The sequence below is a fragment of the Chelonia mydas genome, chromosome 9, assembly GCF_015237465.2.
Source record: "Chelonia mydas isolate rCheMyd1 chromosome 9, rCheMyd1.pri.v2, whole genome shotgun sequence".
NCBI lineage: Eukaryota > Metazoa > Chordata > Testudines > Cheloniidae > Chelonia > Chelonia mydas.
In genome coordinates this window covers 74,935,579-74,944,213 of record NC_057855.1, presented here as the reverse complement: position 1 = coordinate 74,944,213, position 8,635 = coordinate 74,935,579, and positions in this window count along the sequence as shown.

Genomic DNA, 8,635 nt, shown 5'->3' with positions numbered 1-8,635 from the left:
CACAAAAAAAATGAAGATTTGGATTGACAAACATTTTGTGAATTCACGTCACTTTCACCAAATTAATTTTAGTCAAACAGTGCCTCTAAAGTTTAGTTTTGACAGATTTCATTTGTTTTAGTCAAAATGACTTCATTTTAAAATTTCCTTCAATTTTATTAAAAATGTTTTTAAAAGCTCAAAATTAAAATATTAATTTCAGGTCTAATCCAATGTTTTGTTTGACCTGCAACAATTTTTTCAACTTTTCAGTTTGCTTAATATGTCGAAAGAAAAGGAGTACTTGTGGCACCTTAGAGACTAACCAATTTATTTGAGCATAAGCTTTTGTGAGCTACAGCTCACTTCATCGGATGCATTTCCACTGAATGGAAACTTTTTTTATTTTACAGAACTGCCAGCAAACCAAAAAAAAAAAAAAAATCAGTTATTTGCACAGCTCTAATCAGTATCCAATCCACCAAAGCACTTAAGCATTTGCTTAATTTTAAGGCAATGGGTCTTTTTATGTACCTAAAGGTTTAAGTCCTTCACGGGATCAAACCCTGAGTGCTCAGCACCTTGCAGGATCTAATCCAAAGGAGTTCTGTTGTAACATGGATAATAGTAGGCATATGATATGTTGTGCTGAGTTCGCTTTAATGTGATGGTTCTTTCTAAATATGCCATTCAGTATCATTAGAAAACATACCATCTTTCTGCCCTTACTTCTGTTCTCATCCACCTTCCATTTAAAAATAATGGCTCTACTCATTTTGTTTATTTATGAAGCTAGTTAAATTAATAGATACACACTTTAAAACAAAACCAGTTTAGCTCTAATGTCCTGTGACCCTTGCGGTCCCCTATGATTCTATGGCCATGTAGGGCACTTCTAGGCCAATTGTACTCATAGACCCAGAGAACATCAGTAGCCTCAAATTCACCAGCTATTTCATGCAGAACAGCCACTGGCATACTTCGTGGAATAAGATGTAAGTAACCTTTAAAGGGGTGGGGGAAAAGAAAACACACACATGGTTGACTAAATGATTAATGTCCATGGGAAATACTTATTAAAAAGTTTCTACTTCTTAGATCGATGAGTTTGTTTTTTATGAATTATATAGCATTAAAAATGTACATGGTGCTGTACAGAAAAAAAAATCACAGGGTCTCTGTCTGAGGAACTTGCGATCTAGAACGCCGATACTGCAGATACACATGCCTGAACTTAGCATTGTGCATCAATGTCAATGGGTCTACTCTGAATATGCAAAGTTAAAATTGAGGGATACTGATTTATACTAGTTGAGAATTTGACCTATAATTTTCACAATATCAGAGAGGCATTTACAAAAGTCAAACTTTTATTTGTTTTGCTAGAAGACCATATAACAGTAACCAGACAAAGTATACATTTTTCGTCCGGAAAAAGGATTAGCTGAACAAATTTTGACTAAATTGTTTGTTATTATTTGTTTTCAGGATATGGTGTTTCATTTGAAATGTAATATCTTTTTATAATGCCTTTTTAGTGGTAACTTTTTTAAAAAATGGATGGGACAATAACAGAAAATTCTGATATGCTGGGGAAAATATGGTGAAAGCTTTAAACAATAAATGTGTCTGCTACTGCTGCCAATAGCAAACGGAACAGGTGTAATGAAAATGCAATGGAATACAATATATGTAACTGATTGAAGTTAACCATAAACTTAATTTTTGTAAGTTATACTGAAGAAGGACAACTCCACTGGTCGTGTTGCTGTGAAATAAATCCCACATCATCATTTTCTCTAGCCATGGAGTTTTTGCATTTGAGCAGATTTGCCATTTTTGCAATTTTCTACAATGTGATTTGAATATGCTGGAAAAATAGCATCTAAAGTAGACACATTTATAACAAATGAACAAATTCCTGAAAAAATTGTTTGTGATATTTGTTTGAATAAAGTTTTGAATTATCTTTGGCTGTCTTCACTCCTCTGTGTTTGCTTTCCAAGAACATATTCCCCAGCAGAAAGGTTTGTGGAAACAGTGGACCAAATTTTCTGATGCTGTAAAATGGTACACTTCCATTAAAGTCAATGGAGCCGCACCAATTTACCCCAGCAGAAAATCTGAATCAATGAATTTTGGCTGAATATCAGTGAATATTCCTGGAAAGTGAAGTTCATGTTCAAAATGTGAATCTTTGCACCAGAAAGCTTATTATGAGAGTTATGGTCATCTATACAGGGACCAGAAACAATACTATGTGACCTGTATAGGTCCAATATAACTAGCCAACACTGAATTTGATTATCACATGTTCATATCTACAAATCATGAATTGTCAGTTGAAATTATTCAGTGAATAAATATGAATAAAGAATAAGACTCCAATCCTGTAAACTGCTCTGTGAAGACACCTACGTAGAGCCCAGTTGAAGTCATTCTTATAGAGCAAGTTATAGGATCAAGGCCTTTATTTGCAAAAAGCAGTGTTTCTCAACAACAAAAGGAAAATTCACTGAACGCATTATTCATTGCTGTCAAGGCTGAATCCTCACTCTGTCACTCTGAGTGCAGAAGGTAGGGGCCCGGAAGGATTCTAAAAATTAATACTGGCCACTCCAGGCTTGTATTACACTCCCAAGGTTACAGTTTCTCTCTGACCTTGACTTGGTAAACACTGCCACCACCCAAATGCAAATAACCCCCTTTGAACTCAGGAAGGAGCACTTGGGAATTCCTCCCTGTGGGGTATCCTCAAGCCCTTCCACCACCACCACCCCCCCCCCTCTGGGGAAGAGCTCAGAAAGAAAACAAAGGAAATTAGCTGTGGCTACCAGCTAATCAAACAACATGCACAAACCTCTTAGGACACCAAAAATTCAATCCTGTTCTTAAAAAAGGTAAATTTTATTAAAAACAAAAAGGAAAAAAATACATCTGGAATTTAGGATTTGCTAGATTTTAAAAGAGCAATTCCAAAATTAAGCACACAAACTAGCTTTCTTGGGGGTTTAGCTTAAAGGTTACAAGCAAACAAAAGCATCAGGGGTTAGCACAGAGGAGATCCACAAGCCAAAATAAGAAATAAACCTGATTGAGTCTAACTAAACATTCCCTATCCAAATAATTTCTTCTAGGTATGGAAGATACTTTTTCATACCTGGTTCAAATATTGCACAGCATTTTTGCTTATAGCATTACTGCTCCATCCCCCTCCAACCCAGAGAACAACAGACAGAGGGAAAGTTTTTTTCCCCAATTTTAAAAGTTCTAGCCTTCCCATTGGCTCTTTTAGTCAGGTGCCCACTCCTTTTCTTTTACCTGTGGACTTGTTAACCCTTTACAGGTAAAGCAAGCAGAGAACAGATACCAAGAAGGATTTTACAGCTAACTTACTGGCTGGGTGTTCATAAAAGGGAGCTACTCTCCCACTTCATTTATTACAATTGCACATTACTTTCTCATTCTTAATAGGTATATGGCCATCCAGAGATACCAAAACCACATACCTGCAAAACTCCCAGAACAGAAGCTACTTAGAATATCTTCCTAGCCTTTAAAAATGCTATCAGTATCTATATACTATTTTCAATGTTCACCATGTCTGCTCATGGTCACCTTGTCCAACTATCCTGATGAAACCATTGGGTCAGTTTAAAAATGGAAACTAGCATAGCAGATGGCAGGCAAGTCGTCTTGAATGGATTCTGTAAATATACTGAAGAAGAAAATAAAAGTATTTTTAATAGACTTGAGACAATGGGGGGTACTCTGGCTTTGCTGACTTCAGTGGAGTCGGGATTTTATCTAATGCTCAGTTGGCACAAATTATCATAGCTTCATTGATGTCAGTTGAGCTATGACAATTTACATAAATTGAGGATCTGGCAGCAGACTTGTATGAAAGACCTTTACTTTAAAATGTTACGTTCTCTTTCAAGCTAGATAGTAGTTTCAGGATTTTACTGCACCAAGAAGAGGGAAATCAAGGGCTATGCTTAGGATAAATAGGCGTACCACACGATTAACTTTCCATACATGGGGCTTGATCTGACACTCACTAAAGTAAATGCAAAAGCTGTTGACTCTAGTGGTGCAGGATCAGGGCCATGAGTCAAATGCCATCGCTATAATGGCATCTGACACAAAACTGTATATCCATCAGGTTTGTCAAAAAGTTAATTCAAGTTTTGCAGGCTTGATTGTTTCTTCACAAGTAGAGCTAATCAAAAATATATTGCTAACACATGTAAACATGTTACAGGGTTGCTTGAACTGGAAAGAACCAATGGGAGTTCTTATGCTCACTCACTAGTTATTACAGGTAATAGTTTGTAAAATCATGAAAAGCTTTTTTTTGGTAAATTATGACAAAATTGAGTTATTTTCTTGACTTGTCTTCCTGAATCACCCTAATATCTTGAAATTCTGAGTCTTCTGAAGTTATATCTTTCAGTCAAAAATGTTTATTTAAGTAAGTGCTATGGACATTTTTAGCATATACAGTGCTTTCTATTTTGGAAACTTAAAAAGTTGAAGTAATTCTGATATTGCTCCATCCCTTCTCTGTTTTCAGTTTTTATTGACAATACAATTTATTTTGTGTACATGTGAATTGTGACTTATTTTGTGTTATTATGGGTGCTATGAACAAAATAAATAAATAATACAATAATAATACAATTTGCATGTTATCTGCTTGGTAATTTTGAGAAACAAAATTGACAAGCTAGGCTGCATTAGAGGATGAACTAGATACAGGGATCGGCAACCTTTGGCCCGTGGCCCGCCAGGGTAAGCCCCCTAGTGGGCCAGGCTGGTTTGTTTATCTGCAGCATCTGCATCTTCGGCCGATCGCAGCGTCCACTGGCCGCGCTTCACGGCTCCAGGGCAATGGGGGCTGCGGGAAGCGGCGCGGGCCGAGGGATGTGCTGGTCGCCTTTGGACTGTGTGGAGTTTAAGGAGCCCTGTGAAGGAGAAGACAGGACTGGGAAACTGCAGAGGCACACTTGGGGGTGATGAAAGGATGCAATGAGTGGTCTCACCATGCTGCATAGGTGTTGTTATCCTCATTTTATATAAAGAGAAACTAAGGCACAGATCTATTAAACAAGTTGGCAGAGGTCACATGCTAAGCAAGAGAAAGAACTGAAAATAAAATCCCAGAGTATTGACACTAGCCCCCCCCCACACACACAAAAGGTATATTTCTCTACTATGTATGTATTTAGAAACAGATATGCAGTTTGTTAGACTCACAGCAAACAAATCATATATGTGCACTGTTTCCTATTGATGGGTCCCATATTGCAGTTTCTAGTCCAGAAAAAGTTCCACTATATTCAATGGCTTTTCCTTAATGCATAAAGGTTGCATTATCAGGACGAGTGCACACATGCATTGGTTTGTCTACTGTGAATCTAACAGCAGATTGCAAAGAGGAGAGGACTGATTTGAATTACAATAATTAATCAATACAATTAAATTGTCACTCTTATCAGTCATGCATGAAGAACTAAGGAAAGTGAATGTGGAAAAAGAAAACTAGATGGATTCAAACCAGCAGACTAGAGGGAATAAGCATACATACAATATAGACATCCCTGAAAACTCAAAGGGAACATTGTGGAAATCATTGTGATGATTAAGACATACTTTTATTCAGCAACTGGCAGGAAAATGGTAATATAAGGCTTCATGTCAAGTTGTTTTTAACATCCATAAATAACAAGACATTTAAATAATACAAACATTTGGAATAATGGGATTTTTTTTTTAAACCAGCACATTATAGCATCTCAGAGGCAAAGAACTGGCTGCATAAAGCTGAATTATTTTGGATATTTAAGTTAGTCAGACAGTTTAGCCTCCTCAGTCTTCTCTAATAGGGAACACTGGCACAAGAAATTTCAATTTTTGCCCACTTCCTACTTTACTAGTTGCTGCAATATTCATTACAGCAGATGGTCTCAAACAAATGCAGTTATACCTGAAAATTGCGTATGGTAGGAAACAATGAGGACACACCAGAAAATGGCTAAAGGCCACAGAGCGTTCAGTTCTGTTTAATAAAGTTAGTAGCTAAGTGCAACTGGTCCGGGCTGAAAGTGAGGAGATGATAGCAATGCACTTTTTGTACTCAGATAAATTGACCGTCCTAACTATATAGGCCCATCTAAGCCCTAAATTTTCAATGGCCTGTAGTTCCAAGTTAATTTCTGCACCAGGAATTCCCTAATCTCAAATTGAGTCAAGGAACTCCCATAGATTCAATCACCATCAGTGTGGGATGGTGGACAATAAGGATGATTTAATTGGCATTTTGCTCCAATCAGGATTGAGGCCCCATTAATCTATGCTCTTTACAGACACAGATGTTGATGTAATACATTGTTTTAGCACTTGACCATGCCGTCTTCTAGTGTTACCCCAGTAACTGACAGCCTGCTCTTTACTCACAGTTAAAATACTCCCTTAGCTCAAGAGGAAAAGGCACTCTAAGATGTCCAGGGATGGGCGGGTGGGAGGGGGAGTGAATTGCTTCCCTTTCCCATGTGCAGAGGTAGCTCCATGCCCATAGGGCCTCTTCTATGCATGGATCTGCAAAGGATGATACTGGGAAGAGTACATGTTGGAGTTTTACAGAGTTGCTTGCTAATGTTTGTTAAATCTTGGAAAAAGCAACTGTGAGAGAAAAGATGCAGAACTGGAAAAATAAATTCGGGAACAGGAAAAATCTGATTATGTGCTTTATGAGGCAAATTGATCATGCAGGTGAGGTATATTTTGGCACAGCTGGTAGTAATTTAATAACAAGCATCATAATGATCAAAAATCCCAAGGTGCCTATCAGGAGCACTAAGCTGTGTTCCTTTAAAAAACAAACAAACAAACCAAAAAAACAGTCCTATAGATATCCATTTAAATAGTTCATGTAGCCATCCAGAATACTGATGACAGCCCTCTTGACAAACAATGAATAGCTTTTCTTATAAATGAAAAGTACTGTAAATACCTTTACATTCTGATCCATAATCCTAACACAAACATGAATCACTTTGTTGCCAAACAGTTGACAGCCACGGACTCCATTGACTTTAATATGACCTCATGGATGTGACTGAGGGCAGAACTTGATCCTTAGAACCCAATCCGGCAAATACTACCAGAAGGAGGGCTTGATGCAAAGTTATCCTGTGGCACTTTCCCCCAGAGAACACACCCATCACAAGATGCCCTCTATGAAGGGCACAGAGCCAGCTGTGCACCCCCTCTGCCCTCTTCTCACACAAGGACGCAGTGCAGAGAGCATTCCAGGGTGATCTGGAGAGGGCAAGAAAGCGAGTGCACAGGGTAACATTTCTCAGCAATTCTGTGCCACTGCAACCGCTCTTAAGGGCCACTGCAGTAGGGATACAAGTTAGAGCAACCTTCAGAACTTCCCAAGCCCAAGATAGTTCCCAAACTGGCACCCCATTCACAGCAGCCTCAGAATAGGGGAAATACATCCCCCCCTCCCTCTATTCCTGTACCAGTCCTAATGCACCTGCAGGGCCAAATTACCCTGATGGTTCTTGCTAATGGGGTAATCACACCAGTGTTAACGGATCCAGTCCTGCAAACACTTACGAACATGACTAATTGAGAGCAATAGGGCCTCTCACATGAGTGAAGTCACTTGCAGGCAAAAGTGTCTACAGGATACTTCTTAGAGTTGTTTGCCAATTTTTAAAGATTTTTTTCACGAGAAAATGCTGATTCATCAAAACTGAAACTGTTCCTGGGAAAGGGTTGGCTTTGAAAAAAATTGAAAATTGTCACAACATCCCCCACTGACATTTTCCAAATGAAAAAGTTCCATTTTTTTCAGGTCAAAACATCTTTTCATTTTGAAATTTCAGTTACTTTATATTTTAACAATTTCAAATATAAAATCAATGAACTGGTGAACTCTCAGCACTTTGGAGGGTTGGGCCCTTAAAAATTAACAGTCTGATCCTGCCCCACGGAAGTCCAATGGAGTTCTATATTGGATTTTAAATATTAAGGACAATGAAATAAAGTTGGGGTTTACAAATCAATCACTTATGTGTAACATTTTCAAAAGCTGTTGAAAGTCAATGGCCCTTAGGCTCTTAAGTCACCTGGGGATGTTTGAAAAAATTTACCTTAGATTTACTAGTGCAAGCCTACCGATCATCATTCTGAGCCTACTATGTCAAAAGCTGAATCACTTCCAGTAAAACTACAGCTCATTTATTATCCCTCATTACAACCAGGAGTGCATAGACAGTTTAAAAAGAAACTGAGCTAGAGCACCAGTCTGGGAACAAAACAATCACATAGTTCCCTGAGTCAGAGGTGACTTCAAAGGAGGAAAAAATATATTTTTTCTTTTTTGGTAGGGGGTGACTGAAGGACTCTTTCCTCAAAAATATTTAAGGCTTTTAAAAAAACGCTAGTACTCCAGAACCTTAGAAGGCTCTTTGGACAACTGAACAACTTTAACACTTATGACAAATAACAATAATATAAAACTTCATTAATTGAGAGGGGAAACAATTTTTTTACATAGTTGTATTACATTAAAATAAAGACCAGAGCTGATGTGGCTCGTTAGAAAGGCCAACATGGAAAAAAGTGCAAAATTATTCTT